Source organism: Suricata suricatta, chromosome 1 (genome assembly GCF_006229205.1).
Source record: "Suricata suricatta isolate VVHF042 chromosome 1, meerkat_22Aug2017_6uvM2_HiC, whole genome shotgun sequence".
Lineage (NCBI taxonomy): Eukaryota > Metazoa > Chordata > Mammalia > Carnivora > Herpestidae > Suricata > Suricata suricatta.
Window position 1 is genome coordinate 78292373 of NC_043700.1, and position 13526 is coordinate 78305898.

At 40.1% G+C, this 13526-nt stretch overlaps 1 pseudogene; it reads left to right on the forward strand.

Annotated features, from left to right (window-relative positions):
- Nucleotides 1-5662: 5662 nt before the first annotated feature.
- LOC115301215 lies at nucleotides 5663-11364 on the forward strand (annotated as a pseudogene).
- Nucleotides 11365-13526: the final 2162 nt, after the last annotated feature.

The window sequence follows — 13526 nt, forward strand, 5'->3', positions numbered from 1 at the left end:
GGTGGCTGGCTGACCTTCCTGAGTTCATCAAGCCCCTTGTTGCTAGATGTGAATACATGTATTCTTTAACCTAGGGTTCCTCATTGGGAGGAACTTAGTTTAACACAAATAATGGGAAGCTTAAAAGTGATATATGTTCTCTGTTAAGTCCCACTGACAAACAAACACGTTTGTGCTTGTCTTAGATTATCTGTTTTTGCATTTGGTAAAGCATTTTTAAGAGTGAATGGATAGCAAAAGAATTCCAATAAGTACAATGTGAAGGAACGAAGGCAACATTGGAATAGACTTGAACAGACAGGAGAGAAAAAAAATCCAAAGAATTCTTTACACACATCTTGATAAAAGGGTAAGGAAATCTGTGATTATTTATGAGGAAAGATGGAGTATGTGCAATGAACAAACATGTATGTAATGTATATTCCCATGTTCACTTTGCAGGGGAGACTTAACATCAGCACAAGGCAAAGTTCAGTCCCTGACATAGGAGGTTATTTTAGAACAAGCAGAAGGGGCAAAAGGCTTGCTCCAAGAGCTGGTTATGACCTGGATGGGGTCTTAGGCTTGTTGTCTAGGGTAAGGCATGCCGGGCCTTCCTTACTTGTTCCTAAGCTGGAACCATATCAGTGGACCTTGAGTCCGGGCCTTTGCTGAGACACCTAGTGAGTTTGTGGGTGGGGTCTGAAAAGACACAATAGCTGATTAGGAGAAAAAGTTATCTGAAAAACAAACTTTAAACTTTCTGGTCATTTAATCTTATTAACCCTTTGGAGCACAGTTTCAGTTCCCCCCTGAGTTATGATCACTTTTCAATCTTGAAGAATTGGGATGATGACCTCTCTGGCTACTTCCTTATCACCTCGGGGAATGTAAGTTCTGGGTAAAGAGCCTTTTTTCTAAGTCTTTTTAAAAGAATTTTTAGTTGACTTTACTTAGTTAACAAACAGTGTCATATTGGTGTTAGGAGTAGAATTCAGTAATTTGTCACTTATGTACAACACCCAGTGCTCATCATAACAAGTGTCCTTCTTAATATCCATCACCCATCTAGCCCATCCCCCACTCAGGTCCTTCCATCAACCTTCAGTTTGTTCTCTTTTTTCCCCTTTCCCATAAATTCATCTGTTTTGTTTCATAAATTCCACACAGAGGAGTGAAATCATCTTTCTCTGACTGATGTATTTTGCTTAGCATGACACACTCTAGCTCCACCAAAGTCGTTGCAAATAGCAAGATTTCATTCTTTTTGATGGCTTAGTAATAATTCATTGTGTATATATGTCACATCTTTATTCATTCATCAGTCAATGGACATTTGGGCTCTTGCCGTCGTTTGGTTATTGTTGATAATGCTGCTATAAACATTGGGGGTGCATGTATGTGCCCTTCAAATCTGTATTTTTGTATCCTTAGGGTAAATATCTATTAGTGCAATTGCTGGGCTGTAAGGTAATTTTATTTTTAACTTTTTGAGGAAACATCATACTGTTTTCCAGAGTAGCTGCACCAGTTTGCATTCCCACAAACAGTGCAAGAAGGTTCCCCTTTCGCCACATCCTCGACAACACCTATTGTTTCTTGTGTTAATGTCAGCCATTCTGACACGTGTGAGTGGTATCTTATTTGGTTTTGATTTGTATTTCCCTGATAATGAGTGATATCGAGCATCTTTTTATTTGCCTGTTAGCCATATGGATGTCTTCTTCTGAAAAGTGTTGATTCATGTCTTCTGCCCATTTCTTCACTGAATTATTTGTTTTTAGGGTGTTGAGTTTGATAAGTTTTTTGTAGACTTTGGATACCAACCCTTTATCAGATATGTCATTTGCAAATATTTTCTATTCTGTAGGCTGGCTTTTAGTTTTGTTGATTGTTTCCTTCATTGTGTAGAAGATTTTTATCCTGTGAAGTCCCAATAGTTCTTTTTGTTTGTTTGCTTGTTTTGTTTTGTTTTGTTCCCCTTGCCTCCAGAGACATGTCTAGTAAGAAGTTGCTTTGGTCAAGGTCAAAGATGTTGCTCCCGTGTTCTCCTCTAGGATTTTGATGGTTTCTTGACTCACATTTAGGTCTTTAATCAATTTTGTATTTATTTTTATGTATGATGTAAGAAAGTCCAGTTTCATTCTTCTAAATGTTGCTGTCCAGTTTTCCCAACACCACTTGTTGAAAAGACTGTCTTTTTCCATTGGCTATTTTTTTCTGCTTTGTCAAAGATTAGTTGACCATAGGGTTGTGGGTCCATTTATGGGTTTTCTATTCTATTCTACTGGTCCATTATCTGTTTCTGTACCAGTACCATATTATTCTGATGGCTACAGATTTGTTAAATAGCTTGAAATCTGGAATTGTGATGCCTCCATTTTGTTTTTCTTTTTCAGGATTGCTTTGGCTAGTCAGGGTCTTTTGTGGTTTCTTACAAATTTTAGGGTTGTTTGTTCTACCTCCATGAAAAATGCTGGTGGTATTTTGATATGGATTTCATTAAATATGTAGATTGCTTTGGGTAGTGTAAACATTTTACCAATATTTATTCTTTCAATTTATGAGCATGGAATGCTTTTCCATTTCTTTGTGTTCTCTTCAATTTCTTTCATAAGTGTTCTACAGTTTTCAGAGTACAGATCTTTGTGTGCCTCTTTGGTGAAGTTTATTCCTAGGTATCTTATTGGTTTTGGTGCAGTTGCAAATTGGACTTATTCCTTAATTTCTTTCTCTGCTGCTTCATTATTGGTGTATAAAATGCAACAGATTTCTGTACATTGATTTTATATCCTATGACTGCTGAATTCATTTATTAGTGCTAGCAATTTTTTTTGGTGGAGTCTTTTGGGTTTTCCACATAAAGTATCACGTCGTCTGCAAATAGTGAAAGTTTGATGTCTTCCTTGCTGATTTTGATGACTTTTATCTCTTTTTGCTGTCTGATTGCTGAGGCTAAGACTTCCAGTACTATATTAAGTAGTAATGGTGAGAGTGGACATCCTTGTCTTGTTCCTGACCAAAAGGGAATGGCTCTCAGTTTTTCCCCATTGAGGACGATATTAGCTGTGGGTCATTTACATATGGCCTTTATGACATTGAGTTATGGTCCATCTATCACTACTTTGTTGAGGGTTTTTCTCAAGAACAGATGCTGTACTTTGTCAAAGGCTTTTCTGCATCTATTGCCAGGATCAACTGTTACACTGTTTGTTGTTGTTTCTATATCATTTATTTCTGCTGTAATCTTTATTTTTTCCCTTCTTCTGCTTGCTTTAGGCTTTATTTGCTGTTATTTTTCTAGCTCCTTTAGGTATAAGGTTAGGTTGTTATTTGAGACTTTCATTCTTCTTGAAGTAGGCCTGTATTGCAATATAATTCCTTCTTAGAAATGCCTTTGCTTCATCCCAAAGGTTTTGGACTACCATGTTTTTATTTTCATTTGCTTCCATGTACTATTTTATTTTGTCTTTACTTCCTGGTTAACCCATTCATTCTTTAGTAGGATATTCTTTTTTAAATTTTTTAAGTGTTTATTTTTGATAGAGAGACAGACTGTGAGTGAGGAATGGGTGAGAGAGAGGGAGACACAGAATCTAAAGCAGTTTCCAGGCTCTGAGCTGGGACTCAAGCTCATGGACTACAAGATCATGACTTGAGCCTAAGTTGGACACTTAACTGACTGAGCCACCCAGGGGCCCCAGGTAGGATATTCTTTAACCTCCATGTATTTTTGGTCTTTCTAAATTTTTTCTTGCAGTTAACTTCAAGTTTCATAGTGTTGTGGTCTGAAAATATGCATGGTATGAGCTCAGTGTTTCTGTATTTGATGAGGGCTGATTTGTGAATCAGTATGTGATCTATTCTGGAGAATGTTTCATGTGCACTCGAAAAGAATGTGTACTCTGCTGCTTTAGGATGAAATGTTCTGAATATATCTGTTAAGCCTTTGTTTCACTAATATTTGTGAAGAGGACATTAGAGACCCAATTGCCAAATGGCCCCCCTTTTATTAAAACAAAACTAATAATGAGACAGCATCATAATTTACAAAGCCCTTAATTATTTTCTATTTCTAGTTAGAACACAGCTGTTTTTGTGCAAAGATACCAAAAGCTGAAGCAACAAACACCAACAAACAAACCCTGAGGACCTCTATAACTGACGATTCCTCTCCAAAAGCTGGGGGCTTCGCTGACTCAACCAAGTAACTCCCTAGTTTCTGGTTAGTTGGTCTTACAGCCAGGTTTCTCGCATTGTGCATAAAAGAAAACGAATTCAGACATGTCGAAAGAACATTATTTGGGTCAGCTGAGACTCAGGTTATCCTTAAATTTTCCCATTGAAGTAACCACTTGCAAGTATAGGTTTCACATGTATCGTACTAATAGGCTATGGGAGTTTTCCATGGGGGATTGCTCATTTTCTGGGGGGATGTTCCAGTCTTGGAAGCACGGTTGCCCATTTCTTTGTTTCAGCTTTTAGAACAAAGCCTGAAAAAGATCTAAGGATATCAAGTGTGATGGGTCGAGAGGGTGCTGCTTATGACAATCACTCCCATATGGTCATGATACACTTTCTTATGTGTCTCGGTTTCCCTCAGTGAGGTCTAAGACCATCGAGGGAGCTGGGAGCACTGCCTGATCAATCGTTACGGGTGCATCCCCGGACTAGCCAATCATCAAGTATCTTATAACATGGGAAATTCCTGTGGGACAACTACACATCTCCAGGAATGTCCTCAGACACTTCTGCTAGGCTTTCAGTTACCTTGCAGCATCATTTAGCAGGAAGGAGCAAGCGTCCCTGCTTTTTGAAGCTGGGTGATTCAGTCTTTCATATTTCTAGCCAGTACATTTACTCAAGTCTTACACTCATAACATCAGTATAATGCCACATTAAAACAACCAACACACCAACTCCATCCCCTCTAGGTTATTTTTACATACAGAACATTCCTGGTAACCCTCAACAGTATGAATAAAAGCCAGGACCATCAACTCAAATTGAGGAAGTCCAGACAGCAGGAGAACTCACCTAGTGCACCTGTGAGGTATGGAGAGGTCGGAGGGGCACAAACGGCCCTAGATAATACCACACACCGAGTTCCAGAGGACTGCCAGGTGACCTCAGAAGAGTTGCTATATATCCTGCCAAGAATGTCAAGAAATGTCAATGCAAAATGAGTTTTATCCGAGCCCAGGTTAGGACAGCTACCTGGGATACATAATTTTCATGAAGAAGGGAGTGCTCTAATTTTTCATCTTGCATAACTTCAGTAGAAAACTAAGAAGTAAATCAGTTAGGATTTATAAAGTTACTAATTTAAATTCTTAACATATAAAAACACATACAATGGAACCCAAGAATCTATTGTGTCTGTGACTCAGAACAGAATTTATAGACAAAAAGCATAAAATAGGATGTACAAGAACAGGAGCCTTATTTTAGGGTGTAAAAGCATTGAAGAAGGGAAGAATAATAGAAGTGGAACTAAAAATAAAGTGGTGGAGGGAAAAAGGCAAGTACTTTGGAGCCTCTGGAAATGTGCTTACAGATAATCTGAAGTTCAGAGGTCACAACCCAAAGTTCAGAGGTCAAGAAACAGCATTGTGATGGCTGTCAACCTTTCACCAATGTTTAAAAAAAAAAGGTAGAATTGGCTCTCCTTCATCTGTCCTGGATGCCAAAAGGAAAGAGGGCTGACGGGAAGAAGGGGCGCTGGGCCCCTGCTATGATAAAGAAACAAGAGGCCAGGAAGGTGTTCTATCCCCTGATTGAGAAAAGGCCCAAGAATTTTGACATTGGACAGTACATCCAGCCTGAAAGGGACCCCACTCACTGCTTTGTCAAACAGCCCTACTACATCTGGCCACAGCAACAAAAGGCTATTTACTCTATAAACTTCTGAAAGTGACTCTGACCATTCAGTTCTCTCAGGCCTTGGAACATCAAACAGCCATTCAATAGCTGAAGCTGGCTCACAAAGACAGACCAGAGACAAAGCAAGAGAAGAACCGAGATTGTTGACCCAAGCAAAGAAAGCTGCTGTCTAAGGCGATGTAGCCATGAAGACGCCACCTGTCCTTCAAGCAGGGATAAATACAGTCACCACCTTAGTGGAATAGAAGAAGGCTCAGCTGGTAGTGATTGCACAGGAGGTGGATCTCATTGAGCTGGTTGACTTCCTGCCTGCTCTGTGTGGTAAGATGGGGGCTCCCTGCTGCGTCATCAAGGGGGAGGCCAGCCTGGGGCGTCTGGTTCACAGGAAGACCTGCATCACTGACACCCTCACACAGGTAAGTTCAGAAGACAAGAGAGCACTGGCTAAGCAGGTAGAAGCTCTCAGGACTGATGACGACAATAGATATGATGAGATCCGCCATCACTGCGGAGGCGACACCCAAGCCCAGAGTGGGTGGGTCACACTGCCAAGGTGGAAAAGGCAAAGAGCTGTTCACGGAACTGGGCTAAGCATACACTGTTGGGTTTTTGGTACATAAAAGTAATAAAAACTGTCTTTCCGCCAGTGTCAAAATAAATAAATAAATAAAGAGGGGGGTACCTAGGTGGTTCAGTTGGTTAAGTGTCAAACTCTTGGTTTCAGCTCAGGTCATGATCTCATGGTTCATGGGCTCAAGCCTCGCATCAGGCTCTGCACTGACAGTGTGGAGCCTGCAGAGTGGAACCGGCTTGGAATGGGGATTCTCTCTCTCTCTCTCTAAATAAGTAAATAAACTTAATAAATAAACTCTCTTCCTCTCTCTCTCTCAAAATGAATAAACTAAAAAAAAGGAGAATCTGATGGGTTATAACTAAATCACATGAAAACTAATTGTGAGAAACATTGTTTCTGAGCATATTCAAATGTGAGAAAAAATCACTCTTAATTCCATTAGGTTATGGTAAGAAGGCAGGCAAGCAAGAAATGGGAAGTAGGGAAGGGAGAAAGAAAAGAGATAGAAACAGAGGGGTAGGGAGGGAGAGAAAGAGGAAGATGAAGAGGAGGAAGTGGAAAAAAGAAGGGCGAAAAGGAGGAAGGGAGGGAGAAAGGAGAGAAGGAAGGAAGGTAGGAAGCCCACCAGCACCTGGCTTTTATTGGGTGCCTACCACAGGCATGCTTTAGTTTTCTCTTATTCTCTGGACACCCTTTCACCCTTTCCCACCTGACAGTTTCTTGGAATTAGCACCACTAGACTCATTAAAGACTCTGAGTCTTATCCAAATCAAAGAGTTATAAGCCAACCACACTGGTGACTAAAATCCTATTGAGCAGGTTATAAATTTTAGACTCATGCAAGCTACAGTTAGAAGAATATTTCTGATTTGTTTTAAACTATTGTTCCCTCCATCAATAGAATAAGCCCACCTCCTGCTGCTAAATATGCATGGTTTCAATAATACTTAAAGAGCACTTTTTTACATAAGAGTTCCATAAATTCTTTTACTGCTTCTTAAGTTTGCACTATTACACAAATTGAAGGGGAGGAAAAAGACTATGTATGACCATGAAGAGCACTCATTCTTTCATACCCACATTAGCAGACAACAGAGAGACCCCCTTGGTTTTCACACTTCACCCAAACGTGGCCATCTTCCAGGAAAATCATCAGTTATTTTTAAAATTCATAAAACCACTGACTTGTCTAGGAATAGCCCTTGACTTCTATGGCAGTCAACTAAATTGCTTAAAATACACAGAAATTCCCTTTGAGTATTCCCTGTCACTATTATACCGTACAACTTATTGTCTACATCGGGATGCTTGTGAGGGACAGAAAGCTTTTTAAAATTCCACTGGTTCAACAGATATAAAGCAGAGAGTAGACATCAGCCCATGGAAGGATGTGGTCTGCATGCCGTCCTAACTAGAGGAAATGGACTGTATAGAATTGATGGTTTTAGAACACTTATCTAAGGGTAGCTTTAAAATTATTCACTATTTGTTTGAATGAAGTAGTCAGTCAAACAGGGAAAATGGAATAGTATTAAGACAGAAAAGGAAAAGAGTAAAGAAGAAATAAAATATATTAGAACCAAGAGGAAAGAGAAATAAATATTTATGAAGTCCATCCACTATATTATAAGATACAACATCAGAAAAAGAACACTTTAGGATAGGATAATACAGGAGAAAATATACAAATTAAATTAAAAAACCACGGAAGTTAGGAAGAAAAACTTCAAAAGTTGGGAAGAAATCTTACCTATCAAACTAGTTTATTGCTCAGAGAAAGTAAATATCTTCTCTAAAAACACTGTTCATTGTTCAATATAACTGCTCAAGGCTGCCATACATTGTTGTTCAAGTTGTGCACTATACAAAGATGCTACGTTTACATCATATATTTTGTGGTAGCCAGCCTCTAAAATGGCTTCCAATAATTGTGGCCTCCTGGTACCATGTCCATGTATAGTCTCCTCCACAATTAGTGGGACTAACTGATAGGATATTGTAAACATGACGGTATGTGACCTCAGGGGATGGGTCTTACAACATATTGAGGCATGCACGTTCTTCCTCAAATCACTTTCTTTGGAAGAAGCTAGATGTCAGGATTTTAGGATACTCACATAGACCTAAGGAGAGGGCTCCTGAGTGAGGAACTATAGCCTCTGGCCGATAGCACGTGAGGGAGTCATGTTGGAGGCAGATTTTCCAGCTTCAGTGAAGCCTTCGGGTCCTGCTAGCCTTGGCTGACATCTTGACTGCAATCATAGGAGAGAACTCCAGCCGCAACTAGCCACCCAAGCTGCTTTCAAGTTCCTGGTCCACAGAAACTGTGTGAGATGATAAATGTACATTGCTGTCTAAGGTCATCAAGTTTCCAATAATTTGTTAGGCAGCAATATGTAACTAATACAGATATCTTTATTACTTTGGATGAGTTAAATAATTAAAGTAATAATTTTCCAACAGACAACACCGTTGTATCTTATTCTAACAAAATCACTATATTATAATTGTCTAGCAGATGAAAGTTAAGGGTCATTTTCTTTTTTTTTAATTTTTTAAATATTTATTTATTTTTGAGAGACAAAGGTAGAGTCTGAGTGGGGGAGGGGCGGAGAGGGAGGGAGACACAGAATCCCAAGCAGGCTCCAGACTCTGAGTAGTCAGCACAGGGCCTGACGCAGGGCTCAAACTCAGGAACCTTGAGATCATGACCTGAGCCAAAGTCTGATGCTTAACTGACTGAGCCACCCAGGCTCCCCTAGAGGTAAATATTTCTAAGTGAAATAAACAAATACCATAAGGTTTCCCTCATAAGTGGAATTTAAGAAACAAATGAAAAAAGAAAAACACAAAACTGAAAACCCTTAACTATAGAGAACAAACTGATAGTTACCAGAGGTGAAGTGATAGGTGGGGGTGGGGTGATGAGTGAAACAGATGAAGGGGACTAAGAGTGCACTTACTGTGCTGAGCACTGAGTAAATACATAGAATTATTGAATATTATACCTCTGAAATGAAAATAACATTGTATGTTAATTATACTTGAATTACAAAAAAGACCTTTGGGGTAAAATAACTACTGATAACAAGTTAAGTTTTGACACTGTGTCTAAAACATCAGAAAATAATAGTGATAATATAAAGGTCCAAAGTTTACTGAGATTCTTGTATATACTGGATACCATGCAATAAACTTTACTTGATTATTTCCTAATTTTTATAGCAATCTTTTCAACTAGGTAATCACCTTACATTTATTGTACACACACAAATGCTGAAGCTTAAGTATTCATTCATAAAAATTAGCAAACAAAATCAAAAATTAGATTCTGATTCCATAAATGTGATAGCAATAGTTCACTGATACATATCTGAAAACTTGTTATTTTCTAAAATCTAGTATGAAACCTCTTTCATTATTACAATATATTTATGGCAGGACTTTACTGAACACATTTCCAAGTACTGTTGGAGCTCTCAGATATATTTTTCTTTTCCAGTATCATTAGCCTGTGAGACTGTAGTCTCTGAAAACTAAATTTTTTACCAACTACCTAAGCCTATAAAGTTGCAAGAAAGACCATGGATCTGGTGACTATTTGTGGAAAATAAGATGTTAGAGTAAGAATGCACTGAAATAGTTCTAAAGAATTTTATTTCAGGGCACCTGGGTGACTCATTTAAGCCTCTGACTCTAGATTTCAGCTCATAGTTTGTGAGATCGAGCTCCACAGTGGATCTTCACTGACAATGTGGAGGCTACTTGGGATTTCTCTCCCTTTTTTGCCCTACCCCTGCTTGCTCTCGCTCGCTCTCTCTCTTAAAACAAATAAATAAACATTTAAATTTTTTAAGTTTTAAAAAAGAATTTTATTTCTATGATTTTAATAGATTTTTTTTTAGGTTTATTTTGAGAGAGAGCTAGTGTATGTGAGTGGGGGAGGGGCAGAGAAAGGCAGAGAGAATCCCAAACAAGCTCCATGCTCAGCGTGGAGTGAGATGCAGGGCTTGATTTCAAGACCCCAAGATCGTGACCTGAGCTTAAACCAAGAGTCAGATGCTTAACCGACAGAGCCACACAGGGACCTCTAGATTATTATTTTTAAAATTGATTATTACTGGGGGAGGAGCCAAGATGGCAGAGAGGAAGGAAGCTCTATAAACTCCGTCTGCCCCATCTATCAAACTGGGAAGGACATTACTCTCATCTGCAAGAGCGGAAGGAGAAAATACAGACTCCAGAAAGAAGACAACCTCAAAGATACCTGAGTGAGCAAGTGCGAACTAGGGGGATTGGAAAACAGGCCAGCCCAAGAAGGGGAGAAGGTGGGAGCCCCAGCCCAACATGGGGTAAGCACGAGGAGCCTGAGAGACAAAGGGAAGAGACAGAGAAACTGAACACGCTCATAGTACTGTCTCTGGGGAAGAGATAAAGAACGTTTAACCATGCTTGGAGAGAGAAACTCTCACTCCATATATAACTGTTGGGTAGCCCAAATCCCAACCCCAGGTGGTGCAAGGGAAAGAACAGCTTCCAGCCCTGCGCCATCTTGGCAGAGAGTCAGCGGCCGCAGCTGTGGCGGCACCAGGGGCGCTCACTTCGACCTCGGTTTTGGGAGTGGGAGCACGCACCTCATTTCCACCGCGCATCTCACCCCCAGCATTGACCGAGCGAATCCTGAATCCAGGGTGCCAACAGGGAAAAAATAGCGCCCACCCCTACTCAATCCTGGCAGGGAGTTGGCGGTGGTGAAGACCTACCTGGGTGCGCACTCAGACTGCAGGACCTCCCAGCTCATTTCCGGCAGCGCCCTGCGCCTTGGGCAACAGCAGCACGAATCCCAGCTGGCTCCAAGAGAAACTCATCCCTCCCCCAATGCGATCCCGATTCCGACTGGGGGACGGGAATCCGGAAATCCGCAGTAGTATCTGTAAGGGCGTGCACTTCACCTCTTGCTGCGCACTTTGCATCAGGCAGCACACCTCGCCTCAGGCAGGGGCAGCCGAAATCCCTACCTGAGTCAAGACAAACTGATCCCATCCCTAGGAAGCCAGCCACCAAAGCACATACATCTCATCTGTGGTAGCATAAAAGTCCATGGACTAGAACTTTGAACCTAGGCGGACCTGAAAAATACAACTTGGCTCAACCACGACACAAGGAGATCGGACTCATTAGAGTGGCCTACAGTGCATAGTTCCAGCTTAGAGTGGCCTACAGTGCATAGTTTCAGCGGAGCTTGGCGTGCCGCCATTCCACTCTCTGCAGACACCAAGGAAGAGCCTCTGAGAGCAGCTTCTGAGACCTTACCACACCAAACCATGCCTATCCACAAGGGGGAGCTGCTGCCTTTTTTTTTCTTTTTCTTTTTTCTTCATTTTTTCTTTATTTTCTTCTTTTTTTGTACTTATTTTTTATTTTTATTACCTTTTTACTTAAAATTTTTAAAATTTTTACCCCTTATTTTCCTTTCTCCTCTCTTTCTTTTTTTTTCCTTCTTGCAATCCAGATATATTCTCCTCTATCTCATTCTTACCTCCCCTCTCAACAGGTCATACACTTTTAGACTGTCCATTGTCCTTTGTTGTCTCTAGCTGCCTTTATTTTTTTTTCTTCTCTTCTTTTCGTCTCTTTCCTCTCCATTTTCTTTCTTTTCTTTCCCCCTTTTAATGTGTTTGTTTGTTTGATTTGTCTGTGCGTTTATGTGCTTCTGTTCCCTCTGTGTTTGTCTGTCTGTTTTCTTTCTTAGGGCTACACCAAGAAACAAGCCAAAGTGTGCATGACAGCGAGTCCCAAATATCGATGAGTAGGGAAATAAAATATTAAAAGGCACAACAAGAGAAACTGAGAGACACCATTAAAAGAATATTTCCTGAAACGACAGGCCCTGGACAGTCAATAAACCTCCTTTAACAGAGCAATATTAACAGGTGCAGAGTGCACAACAAGCATTTTAAAGCTGACAAGAGACAGAAAACTAGCAAAAATGACAAAACGAAGGAACTCTCCCCTGAAGAACCTCCAGGAAGAAGTCACAGCCACAGAACTACTCAAGGCAGATCTAGGCAACATACCGGATCAAGAATTTAAAAAAAACTCATCATAAAATTCATCACTGGGGTTGAAAAAAGCATTAAAGAAGCAACTGAGACAATGACTGGGGACTTTCAAAATAGGTGTGATGAGCTCAAAAAGGCCATAAATGAGATGCATAACCAAATGGAGGCAGCCACCTGAAGAATTGATGAGGCAGAGAAACGAATAGGTGAATTAGAAGATATAGTTATAGCAAAAGAGGAAGCAGAACACAAGAGAGAAACTGATCCAGGAACATGAAAGGAGAATTGGAGACCTGAGTGATAGAATCAAAAGGACCAACATCCGTATCATAGGAATTCCTGAAGAGGAAGACAGAGAGAAAGGTCCTGAAGGGATACTAGAACAAATTATAACTGAAAATCTTCCAAATCTGGGGGAAAAAAATAGACGTTCAAATTCAAGAGGCACAAAGAACCCCCTTAAGACGTAATTTGAATCGATCTTCAGTACGACATATCCTAGTGAAACTGGCAAAATATAAAGATAAAGAGAGAATCCTGAAAGCAGCTAGGGAGAAAAGGGCCCTCACATACAAAGAGAAACCTATCAGAGTGGTTACAGAACTATCTAATGAAACTCAGCAGGCCAGGAAGGAATGGCAGGAAATCTTCAATGTGATGAACAGAAAAAACATGCAGCCAAAAATCCTTTATCCAGCAAGCCTGTCATTCAAAATAGAACGAGAGATAAAAGTGTTCCCAAATAAACAAAAATTGAGAAAATTCAAAACCACCCTACAGGAAATCCTAAGAGGGACTCTATGAGGGAAATGTTGCAAAGAATACAAGATGCCAGAGACACCACTATAAACATGAATTCTAGGGAGGACACAATGACTCTAAACCCACATTTTTCAATAATAACACTGAATGTAAATGGACTGAATGCTCCAACCAAACGACACAGGGTAGCAGAATGGATTAAAAAAACAAAACCCATCTATTTGCTATCTACAACAGACTCATTGTAGACCTGAAGATACCTTCAG